This window comes from Panthera pardus, unplaced genomic scaffold, assembly GCF_024362965.1.
Source record: "Panthera pardus isolate Hobbes unplaced genomic scaffold, ASM2436296v1 HiC_scaffold_19, whole genome shotgun sequence".
Classification (NCBI taxonomy): Eukaryota; Metazoa; Chordata; class Mammalia; order Carnivora; family Felidae; genus Panthera; species Panthera pardus.
The window spans coordinates 3,480,865-3,505,517 of NW_026526754.1; the positions used below are offsets into that span (position 1 = coordinate 3,480,865).

General features: G+C 36.3%; 1 non-coding gene across 1 annotated transcript; it reads right to left on the bottom strand.

The window, feature by feature from the left end:
* Positions 1-12,557: 12,557 nt before the first annotated feature.
* Positions 12,558-12,664, bottom strand: LOC128778217 (U6 spliceosomal RNA). Its single transcript, XR_008423632.1, has one exon. It is a non-coding gene; the product is annotated as a U6 spliceosomal RNA (small nuclear RNA).
* Positions 12,665-24,653: the final 11,989 nt, after the last annotated feature.

Here is a 24,653-nt window from a genome sequence, read left to right on the forward strand (position 1 = left end):
ACCATCCAGATAATCCAGGATAAGTGTTGCATCTCAAAATTCTTGATCTCATTTTTTCCACATAAATTAATATTTACTCTTTTGCCACACCCGGTAATATTCACAGGTTCCGTGGATTACAAAGTAGATATAACTTTGGAAGGCCAGTTTTTAGTCTAGTACACACATGTAGTGAAGACCCCTCAAAACCTGCTTAGAAAGCTCAGAATTACTCTTCAGTATTTGGTCCATGTGCATTCAAACAGAAAATATATTCCTTCCAGGGAAAAATAATGATGGAAATCTAAGTTACATAAATAGGACTAAAAAAAACACTACAAGAAATTATTAGAAAACATAGGTCATTTCATTCAGATAATTTATTAAAAATGACAGGGAATGAGTTGTGCGACTCTATAAGTCTTATGACAAAATCTGGCTTAGGGTTGGGCTTGAGTGCTCAGTGACACAGCACTCGTGACTGTGAACCAATTAGGAAACAGGACAGTGAAGACTCTGGTGGATACAGTGAGGAGGTGGGACACGTGGAGTGTACCTGCACAAACTGGCCCAAGACTGACACTAGAGGCAAACATAATGCCTCTTTCAAGTTGACACGGATTCCTCCCACTCTTTTCTGGAAGGCTCGGGTCCGATGCTAGCACCCAAAGGAGGAAATGAAAGACTGGCAGGTTCTTAGGTATTTTCATCATGTTAGAAAATGCTTCATCTATGTTTTTGTAAATTTTCTGAGTTATACGATGCTGTCTTCCATTTAAAGATCGCCATTTCTCCTATGGTATATAGCCATAGTCCAAGAAAGCTATATGGTGGAACTTTAAGATTTTCCTAAATTTCTTTATTATGGAAGCAATAAGCTACCTATTGTCCATTCCTTTTTATTAAACAGCAATTTTGAATCTAAATGGATACTCTTAGTTAATGTCTAATGTAGACACAATGTGGACACATACTTTTAATCAACATCCATGCAATTTGGGGCCACTTTGTAGATGGATAAGCATAAGCACACTCATGGAAAGGTATTCACCCTGCAGTCAAAGGGCATTTTCATGAACACAGATTTTCCATGTGATCCACTGACCAAACATGTGTTGCAATCTTTTAAAATGAAAACTAACACTATTTCTTTTGACAACTAATTATTCTTCATCATCACTGCTTATAGAATTTATATCTTTCCTTCATCAACCTGTTAATCTTTTACTAACATCTTATCCATTCATCCATCATCTATCATTTTTGCTAACATATCTGCTAAAGCTAGACTTTTATGAAAAATTCTCTAATCAGTCAAATATTTCACTTGCATAATTTTGGTAGAAGGGATTCATAGGTAGTGATTAAAATAAATAAATGTTCTGAATATTCTATGAATTTTAAGAAGTTGGGTTAATCATAGAAGTTTTTAATATACAATGATAATTTACTCATAAAAATCAAGGTTTTGGAATTATATTTTTTATGCGATCCATTGGCTACACTAAATAAAAGTATCTATATCTATTTATATCTATATCTATTTCTCTCTAGACACACACACACACACACACACATATATATATATATATATGTCCATATCTGATGTTATTTCTCTTTAAAAATTATTAATGAATGAGGCATTTTTCTGCATCATAGTTAGGGTGAAATCACTATTTAAATTAATTATGACAGCCATATCAATTAGACATAAGAGATTTCTAAAGCTAATTAGAGTCTGAGAGTTTTTAATTTGACGTCTGTCTCTGTGTAATATGTGCTTTATGCATTAAATTAATGAAATTAAGCCTGCATCATTATAAATTTCCACTTTCATAGTTCCATAAGTTTCACAATTACATGCCATATTTGAATGATAATTGAATGAAACTAAATAATTATGTTCACATCAGCATTGCTGAGGTATAAGAATGTATCCTTTACTTTTTACCTCATGTCCTTCCAAACAGGTCCTAGCAGAACACAACTTGCTCCCAACAAAACCTTACTGTCATTTCCAAAATAGGGACAAAAAATAGGAACTGCAAGGGAAGTAAAGTATATCAAAAGCATACTAATGTATTGTAAAACAAGGCAATAACTCAAGACCAAGTAATTATGAAATCTGATTAATACATAGTGTATGATTTTACACACTCTTCGTTAAAAAAATTATCTGAGATGATTATTTGCTGTTAAACTCAATACATATATGAAAAAGTCTTATTTTTTTAAAGTAAAAAGTTTACTTTAAAGTTTACCTCACATTATAGGTCTTTGCTGCACAGACACTCAGATATACATACAAGGGTATATCACTATATAATGTTTTGAAATAAATCTTTAATGCATTCTGTGAAAATACTATTTAAAATGAAGAAAAGAATTAATTTGCATGCAAATGGGGCTAAAACATAATATACAAGAGGACTGCAACCCTGCCTTTAAGATTTGCTTTTGACATTTGTGTTTTAACAGGCAATTAAAATTTAATTTGTCCTATGATGAAAAGCAAATCCTTTTATCCTATTTCAGCAGTCTGAAAAGGTACAGACTCTATTACAATATGAGACTGTGGCTGAAGGTTTCTTGTGCCCTCATGACCCGGTGGTGTGAAATTGATGATAATCCAATCAGAAGAATTACTTAAAAATAAGTCTCTACATAAATGATTCTGAGAGGAAAGACAATGTCCAAGAGAAAGGGATCATTGGTCATGTTCTCCATGAAGAATTTCAGATGAAATTTCATCTGTATTTTTTGCAATAGCTAGAGTATCCGGATAACATACCATTGGTTTTCTGCAATACCTATCTAGAGATTCTGCTGGGATAAGATTAGTGCAAAAAACCAGGTGGGAAGTTTCTGGTCTCCCACTCAGAGCAATGAAGTAAGATGAAGTAAAGAAAGAAGAGGTGAAGGATGGAGGGGGTGGGGCGTGAGATGTTGCCAAAAGCTTAGTCGATGAGGTGTGTGTAAGTAACATTTGGCTAGCTAGAAAATTATAAGGTCTGTACAACTCCATATTGGTTTCCTTTAGACACCTTATGATTTTGATTTATTTTAAAATGATACAAGTATTCAAGCATAAGCCATCCATCCATCTAAATATGCATCCTACTTTATCAGCCTCATGTTTTCTTAAAGAATACTGGGGATTTAACTCAGGCTTTAGAAACCAGGAGGAAGGCAAACCGTAAGAGACTCTTCAATACAGAAAACAAACTGAGGGGTGCTTGAGGGGTACTGGGATGGGGATGGGATACAACCGTAATGGATATTAAGGAAGGCCCTTGTTGGGATGAGCACTGGATGTTATATGTAAGTGATGAAACCATTAAATTGTACTCCTGAAACCATTATTACACCATATGTTAATTAACTTGGATTTAAATAAAGAAGGAAAGAAAAGAAACCAAGGCTAAATATAATCTAGGTTAAGAATTCTTAATAGGACAAGGAACATATTCTGAGATAGTTGTTTAGAGATACATGAAGGCATTTTTCATCATCACATGACTACAGCTTTGGGGTGCCTGGGTGTCTCAGTTGGTTGAGTGCCTGACTCTTGATTTTGGCTCAGGTCATGATCTCATGATTTGTGAGTTAGAGCCCCACATCTGGCTCTGCACTGACAGTGCAGAACCTGTTTGGGATTCTCTCCCTCTCTCTCTGCCCCCCCACTTGCTCTCTTTCAAAAATAAATTCGAAAAGATCAAAAATTTTTTTTTTCCAAATTCAAAACACCTTGTGATTATCCCCTTGTCATTCATTTGAGGAAAAAATAATTCATATATATCTATAAATCATATATATCTATGTAATTTACAACCATTTGGATCTAGAATGCAATTCTGTTTTATATATAAACAAAGTTTTTGTAGCAGTTAAATATGCATGAAATTCTAGATGAACACTACTATATACATCAAGAACATGTTTACTATGTGTGGATTTTATTTTTTATTTTTTAATTTTTTAAAAGTTGTTAATGTTTATTTATTTTTGAGAGAGAGACAGAGCACAAGCCTGGGAGGGGCAGAGAAAGAGAGGGAGACGTGGAATCTGAAGCAGGCTACAGGCTCTGAACTGTCAGCATAGAGCCTGATGCGAGGCTTGAACTCAAGAACCTCGAGATCATCATCTGAGCCAAAGTCGGATGCTTAAGTGACTGAGCCACCCAGGAGCCCCACTGTTTGGACTTTAAATTTAGCAAGAGTTATTAACTAGTTTAGAAAATTCTTTTTTTTTTAATAGCAATGTTGCCTGTCATATTACAGTCATTAATATAACACAACTGTATCAGTCTGGCTTTGTAGCTGAAACATTCATAATATTTCTGTGGTTAGAGGGAAGCATTCGGCTACTTTATTCTTACTAGTGTACTCAGGCTCAGTAATTTCTTTATCAAAAAAATATTTTAGGGGAGACTGGGGGCCTCAATTGGTTATGCATCTGACTCTTGATTTCTGCTCAGGTCATGAACTCACAGTTCCTGGGTTTGAGCCCTGCATGGGTCTCTGTGCTGACAGCATGGAACCTGCTTGGGATTCTCTCTCTCCCTCTCTCTCTCTGCCCCCCTCTGCTTGTGTGTGCACCCACTCTGTCTGTCTGTCTCTCTCTCTCTCAAAATAAATGAATATAAATACACAAATATTTCATACTATTTTTGTTTATTTTTCCTTTAAATTACACTTAGGGCATTCCATTTCTTCCTTTGCTAACTAGTGTGGTAGGATTTATTACACATAAATATTATTTCAGGAGAGCAGAGGGAATTAGATAGCTAAATAAAATCTATATTTAAAAGAAAAAGGGCACCTGGGTGGCTCAGTCAAGTATCCAACTCTTGATTTCAGGTCAGGTCATGATATCACGGTTCATGAGATCGAGCCCCACAATGGGCTCCACACTGATGGCACAAAGTCTGCTTGGCATTCTCTCCGTCTCTTTCTGCCCCTCCCTGACTTCATGTGTGTGTGTTTGTATGTAGACACATGCACACATGTCCTCAGAATAAATAAATAAACTTAAAAAGTAAAAGGATAATGGGTCAGAAAAGGTTGAGAATCGGCACACCAGGTAAGTGTGTTAGATGAGAGTGTGGGTATATCAAAATGTAATGACTGAGATCAGATGTCTCGAAATTGGATCTTAGCCATCTTCATGAAACAAGGAATGGTTTCTGACATCCAATACACTAAAGCACATGAAAAATGATTCGACTGAGGAGTTTGAAACAACAACAACCACGAAGTAGAGGATGGAGTCACCTGAACTCAAGATCCGATTTCAACATATCCCTCAAGAGAACATATCCCTCCAAAAAAAAAAAAAAAAAAAAAAAAAAAAAGGAACCTTCTAGGTAGCACTTACTCCTGCCTACAAGCAATTGAAAATCACAATATGCAAATGTAAATGCCAGCAATAAAATTTTTATTTAATACTATATGAAGTGTTTTAACATTTTAATAAAAATGTCCATTCTTCTAAATATTGGTATCACTCAATTTATGGAGTAACTGAGTTTTCATATTGGGTACATAGGAGAAATATGTAAAATCTGCTTTTTCATTGGCACATGGATATAACTCTGATATGATGAAGAAAGTCAAATATTTGCTCCTAAACTGATTTGACAACTTGTAAAGAGCTATTTTTTTTTTTTTCATATTGGCTCGTCCCATGTTATGCTGAGCAATACAGTTTAAGGCATTTTAATAGTTGCCAGTAAGATCAAATTGTTACTTGCCAGGTTGGTCATATTTCCTTTCAAACCACTAAGTATATTTTGAGGAACTTTTGCCTTCTTTTCCACCATATTCCCAACTCATTTCCTATTTCACCATTACTAGCTGCTTACTCTGGAAACAGGCATTGTTGCATTCATTTATCATAACTTAAGATGTTTTCTGTGTCCTGTTTACTAATGATTATATGGATTAGCTTGGATCTCCTGAGAAACAGTTACCAAGGTGAGAAGATACATGCTAGAGAAAAGCAGAAGGAGCCTTTAAATTGGGATAATGTCTCAACCCCTTGTGAAAGAGAAGAGAGACGAAGGAGTAGGCTGTAGAAAAAGTCTTAAAGTGCAGTGCCATCAGAAGTTCCAACAGGGGTGCCTGTGGGTGGTTCAGATGGTTAAGTGCCAGCCCCTTGATTTTGGCTCAGGTCATCATCTCATGGCGTCATGGGTTCAAGTGCCATGTTGGGCTCTGAGCTGCAATGTGGGGCTTGCTTGGGATTCTCTCTCCCCCTCTCTTTCTGTCCCTCCCCCACTCACCCTGTCACTGTCTCCCTCAAAATAAATAAACTTAAAAAAAAAAAAAAGTTCTATCCAAGTTTCCACTGAAACACTGAGGAGTCTTCAGGTAGAAGTTGCCCTTTGGAGGAATCCCACATTTTGCTGGCATGATCCTGCCCTGAGTCATCAGCTGGATCATCCTCAGTCATCAGCTGGATTTTGGAGCAAATGTAGTGGCAGATCCAGTGAGATGGTGGCCGAGACAGTCAGTCACTATGTCCCCTGCAGTGGGCACTCTGAGTAGCACATTGACAGCTTAGTAAAAGGTGCTTCCGGAATCAGGAGCCATATGTGACTGCCTTCTTTCACTTCCCACTACGCACTGGCAATGGGGTGTTCTGCTCCAGGAGCCCAATCTGAAACAGGTATGCACACCAGTGCTCAGTGTCCCTGACTTCCTTCAGGTCACAGGGGAGGTGATAAACAGATTCTAGGTGTCAGGCTTATACTGCAGTTTAGCAACATTCATCAGAGAAAAATTTTGCTACTAGGAGTGGGCAAGGGGTAAGTAAGAAACAGGCTTTAATTTGATTATAGGGAATAAAATAAACATTCTTCATATGCCTGTCCATGAATTCAATTTGTGGAAGGCTTCTTTCTAATTTTTGTTTTGAGAACAATTTTGCTGCTCAAAATCTTCCGATTATTTTTCATATTTTCATTTTCTGATCCTTTGCATACACAATGAGTACACATGTGGTCGGAGCCATTCTTTCTTAAACTCTTAATGGCTGTGTGATGTGCGGGGTTTGTTTTCAATAGGAGCTGCAGCCTGCATATACACTTGCCTTGTGTGCAGTTAACATCCAGGGGCACTCAAGGTTAATTAGAAATGGTAATAAGTTTAATCATGATGAACTCATTTGGTGCTGATGCGGATGTCACCTGTAATTCCATAAAAATTCCATTGTAATTTAGCATTAATTAATGTCCACTTATCAACGAGTGTTACAGCAAATTAGTACAGAAGTGACAAGTTATGTGCTTAAGAAATGCTTAATGGGGGAAAAACAGCATTTACTAGGTCATCTTAAAATATAACAGATTGAGACATCTTTATTATTTAAAATATGAGATTAAAATCAGGTAAAGTGGTAATAATTAGGCGAGACTTTTGATAAGAATTTGCGAACTAATGGGGTTGCAGCAAACATGAGGAATATGGATTTGCTTGGATTACCATTTTTTAGCATAAATGACAGAGAAGATATGCAGCTGTTCTTATCATTGCCCTATAATAAGAGAAGCTGCTGAATTTTCAATAATCATCATCATGAGGCAATGGTCTTACTCATGTAAAATAAAAGCATTTTTCTCCGTATGTAAAAATGCTATTAGCCATATTTGAAGGCATTATACTCAGATATCATTTTTCCATTTCTGTAAATGACAACCATTAAATGCAATCGCAGCTACATGACAAGACTATTTTTATTACATCAAAAGGAAGAAAGGGATTAAAATGAATTTATTCAAAGGTGTGATTTGTCATTTTTTCCCCCCTTATCAAGGCACATACAGGACAGCTTTAAATCTAAACACTGAGATCTGACCTCATATTTGAATAAGTTAATGTGATCCGGTGTTCTCTAGAAGTACAGAAACCTCTCTTTTGTATCCAGAAATCTCGGGAGAAATTTTGGCTTTTAGGCGGTCAGCTCCAAGGTTCCACTTCTTTTCATCATTTTCCCTTTTATCATTTAGCAATTCTTGACAGCTTACAGGGTATTCTAGGTGCCATACTGGCAGTGCAGTATGGAGAAGCACTTATAGAAAGTCTCTTTCCTTTTACATAGATCTTTTAAGGGCATGTTAAAACTATTTGGAAAGATTTCTTCTCACAGATAGAGACTAATCACTACAAATGTAAAACTGAAATCCATACTTTAGAGAAAAATGTTAGAACTATCAAATTTTTACTTAAGTATTTCTTCGATTTTAATTATGAATTTGGTTCCATTAATGTATGTTCTTAAGCAGTGTAAATTATTTTTAACTTAGAACAAAGACATGCTAATTAGAGATTCAGTATTATTTTTCTAGATTTATTCATCAAGCCACTTTTAGTTCACTGGACTTATCTTTGGCTTTGAAGATGCATTTTTCCCCCTAAACATTCATGCTCAGGGTAAGAAAAGAGGTATTGATAACATAATAAAATAGACAGGAGAAATATTGAGTTGGGAATATATCTTTGTTTCTACAGGTACTTAAACATGGCAGGTAAGACCATTACTATCATTCTTCAATCAATGGGGATACAAATTCAATCAAAGTGGATGTTTTGACAGGAGCATCAGGTGTAAGTGAACTGGGGGTTGCTTGAAATAAGAAAACAGACCATTCTTGTCCATTTTTGACCTCTAAATTCCAAATACGGTGCCTGGCACTGATGAGGTACTCCATAAGTATGTATTTATATTTTAAATGGAAAGTAGGTTTGGCATCCCATGTAGAAACATAGCATTTCAACACTGAATTGTCTTTAACTGTAACATTTTCCGACCTCCATAAATTTCTCCATGAAAACATCAATTACTTCTTTTATGCCTACGTCTACAGATCAGAATTGTTCTCAGCATTTTTGAATGCTTAGGTGAACAAATTATTCTAACAACATGGAAGACTATTCTTTTTTTTATGTTTAATTATTTTTGAGAGAGAGAGAGAGAGTAAGCAGGGGAGGGGCCGAGACTGAGGGGGAGAGAGAGAGAGGGAGAGAGAGAGAGAGAGAGAGAGAGAGAGAGAGAGAGAATCCAAAGCAGGCTCTGCACTGTCAGCAAGGAACCCAACACAAGGCTTGAACCCATGAACCGTGAGATCATGACCTGAGCCGAAATCAAGAGTCAGACAACTGACTGAGCCACCCGGTCCCCTCTGGACTATTCTTTTTTAATTAGGTATTATTTATAGTGAATTGCACAAAACTTTAATTGTACAGCTTTATAAATATTCATGTATGTTTGTACTCAGGTAGCCACCACCCAGAACAAGATCTAAAAGATTTCCATCATTGTAACAGTTTTCTTATCCACACTCAGTCAACCAACCTCTAAACCAGCCTCTAAAATCTTACCACTATCACCACAGAATCATTTTAAACATAGAAGTTTGAGTTCATATAAATGAAATGGTATGTCTAGCTTCTTGCCTCAATATTATGTCTGAGAGAGTCATCTATAATGTCATATGTGACAGTAGTCCTTCCTTTTGCATATAACTGTGAAGATTCTATTTTATAAATATACTATAATATGTATGTATCTATTCCATTGTTTTTCTAATTTTTTGTTATTATGTATAACATTGTTAAAATAGTACTTTACAAGTACACAATGTGATCATAAGTATTAATTTCTGCTGAGTATATACCTAAATGTGAAATTACTGGTTCAGATTTTATATACCAATACATACATATGATCATTACCAATTTCTATTTTCAAAACTGATGCATGGGAGTGCTAATTTTTTCACATACTCACTAACATTTCTTACGGACAGTCTTTTCAACTTTATCCACTATGTAGAGGGTGAGTGACATCTCACTGTAGATTTTATTTGCATGCAGGCATAGATGCATGAATGAATTAAATATAGCTTCCAAAGAAGTAAAAGTCTTGACTACTTTTGAACACCCCCAATTATTACAAACTCAATCAACACTACATAGTTTGTATTTAAAAAATTAAAACAAAAACAAAACGACTTCACAGTGTAATAAAATCTTCAAAATATGCTTTACCCAATACCATCAATACATTTCTTTTTGGAGTGTTCCAATTTTGATCCTAATTGAAACTGTACCTAATAGTTTCTCAAATAAAATTTCAGACCTCCTATGTCCTTAAGTTTGATTTGGATCCTCCTCCTTTCTGTTCCTTGTTATTTTGGACTTGTGTTTATTGAGAGGCGTGGCATTTTGTATTATAAATTTGTGTTTATTTACCTGCGTCCTCCACCAAATTGTAAGTATCCTACAGGTAATGATGATGTGTTATTTTAGGTGGCATATTCTGTGTCTTACAAAATATTTGGTATGATAAAGTTTTTGTGCAACGAATTACTATCAGGTTCATAACTCTCTACCTTGGAAAAGCTCTCTGTCTATATGGAAAGAAGATAAAGGAGAGGGAGGCACACACAGATAACGGCAGGATAGACAAAGATATAATGAAAGAAAGAGACTGAAATTTTAATGTCTCATAGTCTTGTTAAATTAATCCCATATATTCAAGTAAATAATGAATAAATGAATGAACGAATGAATGAATGAATGAATGACCCCCATATCCTTGTACTAAATCTCCCATCCCACTGTGATTGGTAGGATGATGTATAATTTATCATCCAAATTAGGATACTAATGAGAATAAAAAGGACATTTTAAGATGGGATGCTGGAACAAGAGTTATAATCTAGTTCATACAATAAAAGGTATAATCTTAAGTAGTTTGTGTTTAAGCTAATTTGAGTGGGTTTCTAGTCCTTGTAACTCCAAAACTCTTGATATATTATAAATATTTGATACTGTATGATCCTTTGATTTCTTACAGAACTATATCTCAGAACAGGAAAGACTTAGGAGCAGTCTTGCATGATCCATGAGAGGACATTGAAATGAAAAGCACATAATTCCAGATCCTGTCAAATAAAAATTATTAAGGATTAACTGAATATCTCCATTCTGATGATCCCAATGGATTCAACTGCATTTCCCACCTGAAGTTTTATGGCATTCAAAGGCACAGGTGTTCCTACCTAAAGATATCTGTTAAGAATATACAGTGGAAAAATCTTATAAGACCTAGAAAGTGTTGAAGAGAGATGGGATGCATTTTAGGAGCTTTTTCTTAGACTGAATAAATGAAGAGGCTCCAAAGGGGGTTCGAACTAAGAAAGTGAATCAAGGAAAAGTGTCTAAAGTCCATGTTTTCATGGTATGTATATTCTAAAACAAAACCAGAAACAGTCTTTACACAGAGGTGTGAGGAGTTCCTTTGAAGAAGGAAACATTGTTATGCAAATTGTTTCATAATCCACAGGGAGTAGTGGGGGTGGAGGTCAGTTCTCCAGAGGTCAAGTAAGAGCTGGAATCTTGGAAGCCTTTAGCATAGGAAAAAAGCTTCAAACAATCTGGACTACAGAAAAAAAAAAAAAAAAATCCCTGAAATTAAACATGGGAGCCTTTAAGTCTCCTCAGCTCTCATGCCCCACATAAGAAAGCCTCATTGTTATCATGAGATCACTAGGTAAGCAGACAATTTACAGTTTCATCCAGGAGTCCTCCAGACTTGTTGTTCCTTCCTTATGACTTCTTAGACAGCCATATCTGTTTTATAACTCTTCAAAAGCCTTATAATACATTAGTTTTCTGTGTGTGTTTCCTTTCTAGACTGAACTCTCAAAGTGTAACTGTTTGGTAATCATCTGCTTTCTGTGCATATAACACTGGGAGTAAAACATTATAAGGGCTGAATAAATCTTTGCGAATAAGTAGAAAAATAAATGAATGAATTTTCCTTCTCTTAGTATTTGTTTCTGTTTATCATCAAAAATTTAAAGAAAAGACCAGATAATTTCTAAATATACCACCAACTTTAAATTTGGTGTTCCAATATTCTCTAAGTAATTTTTAAAATATACTTTCAAAGGCTAAAATTACTTTACTGTGATAAAAAAAATGACATTGAAAGCCCTCTGTTTCCCTTTTACATTTACTGTATTAACATTTAAAACCCTGGTAGTTATACATGAACATTAGAGAGCCTATTTTTAAAGAAGTATTTATGATTGAATAGGAAATGCTAGGAGGCAGAAATTCCAAATAACTCTACGACATTACTGCACTTAAAAAAATTGCCATTAATTTTGAACAATGGGTTGTTTTATGTGCGTGACACCCTATCTTCAAATGCCAAGAATTATAAATAGCATTTCTATAATAATACAGAGATTATAGAACAGTTTTCTCATACACTATTCATTGATTTTCAAATAATTTTTAGGAGAAAGAAATGTTCCCTCATGAAACTATGTTATTGTTCTTGAGTCTGTTCTGTGATTCCAACAATAAAACAGAGTCAAAATGGTGTTATTATGGACAGAAAAAGGCAGGAGATCCTGAAGTCCCCATCACTTGGCCTTGCTCCTACCCCCTTCAGTGAGTTCTGAGATGCTTCCAGTAAACCCTAGCACTCTGTGGAACCCAGTTTAAATGGCATTAACTACGTAACAAGGCTTTATTTATTTATTTATTTATTTATTTATTTATTAAAATATGGAACGCTTCACGAATTTGAGTGTCATCCTTGGGCAGGGGCCATGCTAATCTTCTCTGTATCGTTCCAATTTTAGTATATGTGCTGTCGAATTGAGCAATGTAACAAGCCTTTAAAGATCTGATGCATTGAATATAACACTAAGAGAGATTAAACAAATTTCTCAAGGTCAGAGGATATGTATATAATGGACATAGGATAAACCCACATATTCAGACACTAACTTTCATATCATTCCTAGTTCACCAAAGTCGGATATGAATATTTTTAGAGTCTACTGACCCATCCACTACAAAGTCACTCATCTCTACAGTAAATCTGTGAAATCACTTTCTCCTCCTCCTTCCATATTTGCTACCCTAGAGAGCTGTGTACTTTCATTGAGCAAGCCTTTTCGTCCTTCATTTCCATTCTAAATAAGTTATCCCTGCAAGAAAGCATTTGCCTAATTCTCCTTTATATCATGTCTCTCTCTAAGGCAAAAGACACAGAAGGTGACAACAAAACATTCATTAGTCATATTTTCTGTGCCAGTTTGAGAACTGGTTAAAAATCTCTACTCAAATGAAGCTCCCCTAACTTATTCTTTGGGGCCATTTGCACACAGATGCCATGGGTTCTTAGGCTTACAGGTTCCATGCTGCATGCAGGCAAGCTAGGTCTGTAGTTTCTCTTCTCTCTCATGGATAATTTTCTTCCCTAAAATTAACTATACACTAGCCTTGACTTATCAGGGGAAGCTGGTTTTCTTTAGAGAAGACTGAGTAGACAAAGAGCAAAGAAGACAAAGTAAAGAATACCTTTTTGCTTCATATGCAACTAATATCCTCTATTACATATTTTCCAATAATAACTTATACATTGATACTTTACAATCTTTGACACTTATAAATCTCCACATGGCATCTGCCATCTGCCTTCCATTGGTGACAATTTGAATGAGAAAGGGTAAATAGTTTAGACTCCTATTCAAGGTATCATCCTTATGATGACTTCACAAATAAAATCAAACAATTGTTGAAATATGTGCAGAAGTACCCTAACGTGAGCATTCTACCAGTAATGTATTCTGCATTTTTCTTTACTGTTTTTAGCAAGACAGATTATCAGCAGTATCAAGTCAAAGGCAGGGACAGAATATGACCTTTAAAAAATATCTTTCTTGTTCTTTCAAGAAATATGTAAATGGTCTTTTATTGTAGTTGTGTAACTATAATGTTAGCAAGCCTAATATTCCCAGAATATATGTAAAACTGGTTGAAAGAAATATCCCCTTTTCTGCAAAGAATACATTGAATAATAGCTTCATTTGTCTCACAAAGAGAAAACAAACCCAGGTGTTAGGAAAGAATTATTTGATGGGAATAGCAGGCAGTTTGTGGGTCCATATACTGTAGTCGCATTCTCATTTCAGGTCATGCAACCAACTTATAACTACCAGCACCTGCAATTCCTTTCCTGGGTGGCTCTGGGAGCCTGTTCTACCATATGCATGGGAGAATGAATCATTACCCAGGAAAACCTTAACCTGTGGCTGACCAGAATTGGTAGACACATGGCTCCTTTGGTTCTTAAATTAGAAAACTCTGAAGCAAGACAATACTCTTTATGAGAGTTCTATAATAGAATTAAACTTTAGTTATCTAGAGGGTGGCATGCTTGGTAACACATCAGGTTTTAGCTTCCTCCATTTTCTCTTTCATTTTCCTACACTCCTACCAACGTTTCTTGGAATTACTTTTAAATATGCTAATTGCATTCAGGTCCTTTTTTTGTTGTTGTTGTAGGGTCTCTTTCTGAGGCAATCTAAACTGAAACAGAGGTTAAAATGCTTCATAATCATTTTTAAAGCTTGTGGGTTCTTAATCACCAGGGAAAAACAGGGAGCACTGGTAATTCTAGGTTGTATGAAAGAGGAGTCCTTGTTACTGAGGTCCAGAATGGACCCTCAGAAATGGCTTTGTATTAATACCCTGATAGAGCAGTGGCTGGTAAGTAATGATGTCCATACATATATACGGCCCAGACATGTCAGGGAATGAAGTCCTATTGATTGGACTTAGAATGGGGAAATCAAATTGCTTGGAAAACAAGTGTAAACATTCTTTGCAGGACACTGGCAAGAAAGGTTCCAGAGGCTAAAGCAGGGGGTTCAACCCACTGCTATGAACTGGAACTTAAACTTTTAAAACACTGTTAGTCTAATGAGACAGCCCAGACCACATTGGCTTAAGGCAGATAGTAAGAGGGTAGGAAGCCCACCTAGTGGAGAGGCTTCTACCTGGGAAGACACTAATCTAACATTTTTTAATGTCATGGAATTGAAAGATTTTTCCTAGCTTTTGCTTTTAACACTAGACTTGCCAAACATCACATGTAAGCTCATATTCATCACACCAAGAGGACATGGTAGCTTGATCTATCTGAAGACACCTGAAGGGAGTTCATGTACCTCTGTATGCATGATGAAGAACGGGAAGGATAATAGAATTAGGACCTTCTCACTATTATAAGCACTCTGTGGATTGGGACTGGACATTCTTGATATGTACATAGGACAAGCCTGGCTCTCATGAAAGTCCTTCCATGCACTTTCCTGGCTCCAAATTCTAGAAGAACTCAACCAGTTATTGGTAATAAACATCTCTTTATTCCTTTGATCATTCCTCTGATAATAATGCCTATATCAAAATTATGTAGAGGAGTAACTATCGATCTATCTGAAGTTCCCCTCCTTATATTTATTTAAAATTTCTCATTTCATGGTTAAACCCTATCTGAAATAGTTTCCAACTACTTATATCAAGTATTTATTGAGCATTTACTATGTGTCAGTCACTACTTGTGCATGAGAGGGATAGCAACGAAAGTGGACAAGGCCCCTCAATTGATAGAGCTTATATTTCAGTGGTATAAACATTATCAGATACTTACTATTATAGCTAGTTAAGACAAAAGATTTTTTAAAAATGCATGAAATGACCAGTATTCAAGATAAATAAAACATCCTCTAGGTCTTTTTATTGTCAATCCTTTTGATAAATAAGGTACATATAAATTATTTGGTTTAAATTAATATAATTTTAAGCTTAACTGAATATCAAATGCCTTATTAGGTTATACAGTCATGACCTAACTCCTGTCAAAGAACATGATCCCCTTAAGCTCTATACCCTAGCTAATAAGAACCAATTCCAGGCCCTAGAACAATTTCTCTTTTATGCCTCTGTACTTCACAATTACCATTCCTTCTGTTTAAATGACTTCCCTTCAACTACTGTCTTCCTGGAAAATTACTGTTCAATTGTCAAGACCCCAAACAAAAATTACTTACTCGATTACTGCCCATATATATAGTTCTATTCTCTAGGCCCTCTGAGCACCTTCACATCCCTAATTCTGATGACATTGCTCAGGGCATATCTAAGCACTGCATATGCAATGGTCATTTGCAGTTATGTATACGCTTTTTTTTTTTTTTTTGAGACAGAAAGCACATGTGAGTGGGGGGAAAGGGCAAAGGAAGAGGGAGAGGAAGACAGAGAATCTTAAGCAGGCTCCCCACCCAGCACAGAGCCCAACATGGGTCTCCGTCTCACGACTTTGGGATCGAGAGTTGGACACTTAACCAAGTGAGCCACCAAGGCTCATGTATAAGCTTTTGTTCATTATTGGACTGTGAATTCTTTAGATCAGGACATTTCAAAGTTTAACGTGTAATTTAGAATTATAAGAGAAACGTGTTATAATACAGATTCTACTTCAGTGGGTGGCGTCTGTGACTCTAAATTTCTAACAAGCTGCCAGGTGACCTTAATGTCTGATACTACTCATGCCTGAACCATACTTTGAATAGTGAAGCTTTAAATGTTACTTATTCTGTTTGGATTGTAACTTCCTGGCATGGAATTTGGCACTTTATAGGTACATCAGTGTTTATGTATAAATGGTTTGATTCACATGCTGTTATCCTTTCATATAACTCCAATACCAAATTGCAAAACTCCTTGGATGTCTTTATTTTCTCTGCAAGACTTCCTTGAATACTGTATGTACATGGGGCTTCCTATAATTAGAAATATATAAAATATGGTGGTGAAATTGTAGCTCAGCTTTGTAAGGTGACTGGTCAGAGCCGTAAATTAAAAGGTAAAATGTTTCTGACATATTTAACTTTTGAAGTACAGTAATATATTAAAGTAACACACTTCTATATCCAATGCCATAATTAAATTTTAACTCATAAAAAATAATCAACTCCCCACAGGAACAGAGCATTTTCAGTTAAAAAGCTACTTATCATTTCTACAGCCATACAATGTTGAATGTGCTGTTTGATCTTTTAACAATTTCATTTTAAAATATTCACAAAAGAGTGGTAATTAAATTACATGGCTGCCATGGTAACCACTGCATTAAATATGCTTAGACTCTGTGCCTTAGCATTTTGGTAGGGAAAAGGGTATTCTTATTCTGTGACAATTACAAACTATGGGTGTTTAGGTCAACCTCTGCCAGCCTTCCAGAAGAGGGTAGGGATATGTAACTAAAGTTAGATCAAGAATAGTGGGCACTACTCAGGTATAAAGGAATCCTATAGCCAAGTAGAAAGTCTAATGGACTAAGAATCAAGTCTCAGGCTAGTCGAGGTTCTGTTATTGACTAGCTATGTGTTCCTTACTTTGAGCTTACTTTGAGCTGCAGACTCCTCACATGTAAAATGAGAAGGTTGAATATGGAACCAGATGTTCTGGAATTCAACCTTGACTTTTCCAATTCTATGAGATCTTTATGATGTAATAAGCACTATATATTTTTACACACTTAATAGCATATAATTTCTGCATTAATGTCCCAGGGCTGATTAAAAAGTACTACAAACTGGGTAGCTAAAAACCATGGAAATTTTTCTCTCATAGTTGTGGAGATAAGAAGGCTAAAACTAAGATGCTGTCAGAGCAGTGATCCTTTGGAAGCCTCTAAAGGATGATGCATCCTTGCCTCTTTTAGCTCCTGGGAGCGCAACACTTTCCTTGGTTGTGGTAATGTAAGTTCAGTCTCTACTTGTCTTTACATGGCCCTCTTTCCTTTGTGTCTCTGTGTGCCCCTCTTCTTATAAGGACAACAACCATAATGGCCCACCCTATTCCATCATAGCAAATTGTATCTAAAACAACTCTATTCCACATAAGGCAATTTTGAGGAAGACTTCAACATACTTTTAGAGGTACACAATTCAACCCATAGAAATTTCCTTTTGTGAAATCCAAATCATATTGTGTCTCTTTATTTTAAGCTATAATCTGGTTATAAACTGCAAAACAAAACCATGTAATTCTTTGTACACAGTCTTAGTCTCTACTGCATTATATTGGGTAGGGGGATATATTCGGTGATCATACTGCAATACCATGACTTTAGCGCTATATTTTTAAGTAAGTATACTTCCTCGGAGAAGAGAATAACAGAATTGCTCAATGTTTTGGGAGGATAAAACAGCTCTTTGCGATCCACTTCACAGTACTATTTTGGGCCATCTAGTCTCAAGACAGCTGAGATGCATAGTCCATGCAGTGTTGCCCAATCTCCACATAAAGCATCTGCTATATGGTCTCAACTTTTTGCTTTACTTTCTTATAATTGTGCAAGGCTGTCGGCCATGCCTAGAAGTAAACCATAGGTAAGGCAACTAATGCTTTCCAACAACAGGAATTGTGAGTCAGTGGATACATGTCTAAATGTCTATCTTCTGAAAAGACAACCAGAGCTAACAAACTCATCGATACACCATCCATTGTTTTTATTTTTCTTATTTCTTTTTCCTTCCCCATCTCCCACTGTCATCTCCCTTACATGAGTTACCAGGACCACTTCCAAAATAAACCACCTACATCCAAAGGTCCATCTGCATACTCACAGTCTGCTTTAGGGCACTCCAAGTAAAGACAGAGGAGCAAGTAGGCAAAAGAGTGGCCTGTGCAAAGACCCTTAGTTGTGAAAGTGAAAAATGTTGAGGGACTAAAGCAGTTAGGTGTGAATACAGCAGAGGCAAAAGAAAGAAGGTAATGAGAGGCAGGGTTATGAAGGTGTATATCTACTGCATGAGGGAGTTTTCACTCTGCTTTCATTTAAGGAACAATCATATATATTTTTATGCAGATGAGAGCATGATATAATTTGCGCTTGACAAGAATCACTCTGAGCAGACACGGGAGGGGAGACCAGTTGGGATACTCTTGCAAGAGTTCAGTAGAGAGACAATGAGGGTCCAAATGAAAATAATGATAACAAAGCCAAGACTGGGCATATAGAAAAAGGTCATACAAAACTAGTTTTGATTATATCAAATTTAGTGACTGCATACTTGTAAAAGGTGAGGAGAAAGGAATAGGAGGGATTCCTAGGTTTCATTTGAATAAGTAGGCTGTGAATAAATGAGGAAGGACATGTTTGAAGGAGATACAGCGTTGTCCAAATTAATATATAATATTTTAGTTTTTTTCTTAAACTTTAATGTGTATATAAACCACCTGAGGATCTTATTAAAATGTAGACGAGGGCCTGCACTTCAAATAAGCCCCCAGGGATACGAGATGCTACTGCTGGTACTCAGCACACTGGGTAGAACAGTAAACCAAACTGAAGAGAACAGGTATGAGCTAAAGACTCTGTCGGTAAGATTCTAACCCAGTTCTAGCTTGAGCATTTGCCAAAAGCCTCCATGCCTCTTAATTTTGTTTCCTTGCAGCAACAACCTAATAGGTTTACTTTCCCATAAATCAGCTCCCAATCACTTTGCTAGCCCTTTTTCACTCATACCTTTTCAACAGCACATGTCTCTTAATTGTGCTGCCAATATTCCAATCACTTTTATCCCGGTAACCCTGTCCTAACCCTACCGACCTCTGATGATTCAGTGACATCCACTACTGCTCTTTTTTATTTATGCCAGTTTGGATGCTTTCTATCCTTTCCCAATTTGGAGGACTTGCCACTACTTATGGTCTTTTATTTAAATTCTCAGACTTTCCTACTCTTTCTATATTAGTGTGTTGATAGAAACTGGGTTCAGTAGATTTCCCACTACTTTACACATTAGCTTTTACTTCAACTTCCTCTGCCTCTCCTTGTTCATAGAGGAAATGTTTAATGTGTACAATTTCTCCCATTTAAGAGTAATTAAAATATATCTGCCTAATTTGCTAGAAAACTCAGGTCATAAAATCCTATGCTCATAATGCTTTCAAGAAGCGGAGTCAAAGGAAGCTTATAGAATCAAACCATTAATAAAAGGGAACAGACTTTCACATCTCTCCCTTCTCTCTTTTGCTATATTCATTAAATAGGGACATGTACAATGAGATTCATTTCTCCTGAAGAGAAAAAAATATGAGCTTTTTCCAGTCTCATCTTAATATAATCCCCGGCTTTGGGTTCCTCTCTTCTGTATTTAAGAATATCATGGTACGTTCCTCAAAATTTGGTGCAGTGGTTCTCAAATGTGAGTAGTATATCTTACCCAGGGAATGTTTAAGAATGTATATGAGAATAGGGAGGAGGCAAGATGGCAGAACAGCATGGAAGGTTTTTGTGTGTCTCACGTCCATGAAATAAAGCCAGACCAACACTAAACCATCCTACACACCTAGAAAACTGATTGGAGGATTAACACAACAATCTGCACAACTTGAACCACAGAAATCAGCAGCTACACAGTGCAGAGAGCTGAACTTGGGGAGCAAGAAGCCACGAAAGGTGTAGGGAACTGCTTTTGTGGGCAGAGAGAGGATGGAGACTGGGGAGGCGGGTAGAATATGGGAAAATCACCCCCCCCCAAAAAAAAAAACAGCTGGAAAGAAAGTGGAAAATTGGAAATAGCCACAGGGACTAAACTAAAAAGGGAGAAAGGAGAAAACAGGGTTTAAATTCCATTAAGAATGTAAACAAGGGGAGCACAAAGGCTGCAACTCCACAGCTTGATACCTGGCAGTGCTCTGGTGGGAAGGGCAAATCCCCAGGAACAGAGTGGGGTCCAGGAGGTTCTCGGGTCACACAGGGAAAAGTGGGTCCACTGTGGGAAGAACATTTAGCAGAGACTATTGAAGCCACCTGGTCCCAGGAGACCCCAGAAGGCGGCCACATTCCCTGGTGATGGAGCAAGGTCATTAAGGGTGAAGCCTGGTGCCAGATGTGTGTTGTGATTTTCCATAATCCCTGAGACGCTGCTGCAACATTATCTTGTAAACATTTTCTGCGATGGGCTGGCACCTGGCTGCAGTCTTGGGGCACCAGAAACAACAGGGTCCAGCAGGTGTACCTGGGTGCAGCCAATATTAGGCCATTGCTCATTTGGCCATTGCTTAGTGAGACTCTCCTGCAGAGGGGTGGAACGGGTCAAAGCTGCAGTCCTTTGGAAGTAAGGGGCCGGGGAAAACAGCCGCATCTGAGACAAAACTTGGGAAAGAGGTACTGCCTGGGGCCTGGTCACAGAGAGTGAAGAAGCAGGGAGTGAATGAGAGCTGAAGACAGAGGACAGGTGCATGATTGCTGATCTGGAAGAACAGACTGGGTGGCTGGGTGGCGCCATTTTCACGGCTCCTGCGCATGCACATACGACCTACTAGCCCCACAACAATCCACCCCCATAGGCTAGCAACACCATCTAGTGGAGAGCAGAACTGTTACATTGAGTGCCGCTCAACTGGGCCAACTTCGCTCTTCAAGAACACAAGTCTCACCACCGGCTTAATTTATGGACTATAAAGAGCTACATAGACTGACTTCTAGGGGAAAATGAAGCAATTTCAGTCCTACTTCAATTTGCTAGCAGGTTCATCTATTCAATTTTCTTTCTTTTGTTTTATTCTTTTTCCTTTTTCTCTTTTACAATTCTTTTCTTTTTCTTGAATACAGAAAGAAAAAAATTCATTTTTATTAAAAATATCTTTCTTTAATTTTTATTACTATATTTTTTAGCTTTGTGTAAATTTTTTCAAATTCTACTTTACTTACATCATTTTATTTTAGTCTACTTCAATGTACTCACCTTTTCAAATTTTCAAACAATTTCCTTTTTTTCCTTTTTTTTCTTTTTTCTTTTTTGTTTCTTTTTTTTGAATACAGAAAGAGAAGAACTTAATTTTTACTTTCAATTTCTATTAAAATATTTTTATTTAATTTTTATTACTATATTTTTTGCTGTTATGTAATTTTTTTCAAATTCTATTTTACTTCCATCATTTTATTTTAGTCTACTACACTATATTCACTTTTTCAAATTTTCAAATGATTTTTTATCTTTTTTCTTTTTTAATCTTTTTTTTCTTTTTCGTTTATTTTCTTTTTTATTAAATACAGAAAACAAAAAAAATTATATTTATTTTTAATTTTTATTAAAAATATTTTTCTTTAATTTTTTCCTACTATATTCTTTAGTTTTGCGTATATTTTTTCAAATTCTATTTTATCCCCATCATCTCATTTTAGTCTACTTCAGTGTATTCATTTTTTCAAAATCTCAAATGATTTCCCCCTTCTTTTTTTTTTCCTTTAATCTGTCAAACCACTTTCAGTACCCAGACCAATACACCTAGGATCTAGCATCATCTATTCGATTTGTGTGTGTGTGTGTTTAATTTTTAATTTTAATATTTTTTTAATTTTAATTTTTTTAATTTCAATTTTTCTACCTCATTAATTCCTCTTCTCCCTTCAAAATGACAAAACGAAGAAATTCACCCCAAAAGAAAGAGCACGAAGAAACGACAGCCAGGGATTTAACCAACACAGATACAAGCAAGGTGTCTGAACCAGGATTTAGAATCACGATAATAAGAATACTAGCTGGAGTCGAAAATAGATTAGAATCCCTTTCTGCAGAGATAAAAGAAGTAAAAAATATCCAGAATGAAATTAAAAATGCTATAACTGAGCTGCAATCACAGAAGGATGCAGCAGCAGCAAGGATGGACGAAGCGGAACAGAGCATCAGCGACATAGAGGACAAACTTATAGAGAATAACGAAGCAGAAAAAAATAGGGAGAATAAGGCAAAAGAGCATGATTTAAGAATTAGAGAAACCAATGACTCATTAAAAAGGAATAAGATCACAATCATAGGGGTCCCAGAAGAGGAAGAGAGAGAAACAGATATAGAAGGGTGATGTAAGCAAATCATAGTGGAAAACTTTCCTAACCTGGGAAAGACACAGACATCAAAATCCAGGATGCACAGAGGACCCCCATTGGATTCAACAAAAACTGACCATCAACAAGGCATGTCATAGTCAAATTCACAAATACTCAGGCAAGGAGACAATCATGAAAGCAGCAAGTGAAAAAAAGTCCCTAACATACAAGGGAAGACAGATCAGGTTTGCAGCAGACCTATCCACAGAAACTTGGCAGGCCAGAAAGGAGTGGCAGGATATATTCAGTGCGCTGAATCAGAAAAATATGCAGCCAAGAATTCTTTATCCAGCAAGGCGGTCATTCAAAATAGAAGGAGAAATAAAAAGTTTCCCAGACAAACAAAAATTAAAGGAGTTTAGAAAGATTAGAAAGGACCAGAGAACATTACCAGAAACTCAAACTCTGCAAGCATCATAATGGCAATAAAATCATATCTTTCAGCACTCACTCTAACCATCAATGGACTCAATGATCCAATCAAAAGACACAGGGTAAGAGAATGGATAAGAAAACAAGATCCATTGATATGCTGTTTACAAGAGACCCACTTTAGACCTAAGGACACCTTCGGATTGAAAATAAGGGGATGGAGAACCATCTATTATGATAATGATCAACAAAAGAAAGTCTGAGTAGCCATACTTATATCAGACAATCTAGACTTTAAAATAAAGACTGTGTCAAGGGATGCAGAAGGACATTATATCATAATCAAGGGGTCTACAGACCAAGAAGACCTAACAATTGTAAACATTTATATACCAAATGTGGAAATTACCCAAATATATAAATCAATTAATCACAAACATAAAGAAACTCATCGATAGTAGCACCTTAATAGTACGAGACTTCAACACCCCACTCACAGCAATGGACAGATCATCTAACCAAAAAAATCAACAAGGAAACAATGGCTTTGAATGACACACTGGACCAGATGGATTTAACAGATATATTCAGAACATTTCACCCTAAAGCAGCAGAATATACATTCCTCTCCAGTGCACATGGAATGTTCTCCAGAATAGACCATATACTGGGACACAAAGCAGCCCTAAGTAAGTACAAAAAAATCAAGATCATACCGTGCATATTTTCAGACCACAACACTATGAAACTTGAAATCAACCACAAGAAGAAATTTGGAAAGTTAACAAATACTTGGAGACTGAAGAGCATCCTACTAAAGAACGAATGGGCTAACCAAGCAGTTAAAGAGGAAATTAAAAAGTATATGGAAGTCAATGAAAATGATAACACCACAACCCAAAACCTCTGGGACGCAGTAAAGGCAGTCATAAGAGGAAAGCATATAGTAATCCAGGCCTTCCTAAAGAAGGAAGATCTCAGATACACAACCTAACCTTACGCCTTAAGGAGCTGGAAAAAGAACAGCAAATAAAACCCCAAACCAGCAGAAGACAGGGAATAATAAAGATTAGAGCAGAAATTAATGCTATCGAAACGAAAAAAAAAACAAAAAAAACAAAAACAGTAGAATAGATCAATGAAACCAGAAGCTGGTTCTTTGAACGAATTAACAACATTGATAAACCACTAGCCAGTTTGATCAAGAAGAAAAAGGAAAGGACCCAAGTAAATAAAATCGAGAATGAAAGAGGAGAGATCACAACCAACACAACAGAAATAAAAACAATAACAAGAGAATATTATGAGCAATTATATGCCAATAAAATGGGTAATCTGGAAGAAATAGACAAATTCCTAGAAAGACATATACACTACCAAAACTGAAACAGGAAGATATAGAAAATTTGAACAGACCCATAACCAGTAAGGAAATTGAATTAGCAATAAAAAATGTGCCAAAAAACAAGAGTCCAGGGCCAGATGGCTTTCCAAGGGGAATTCTACCAAACATTTAAGGAAGAGTTACC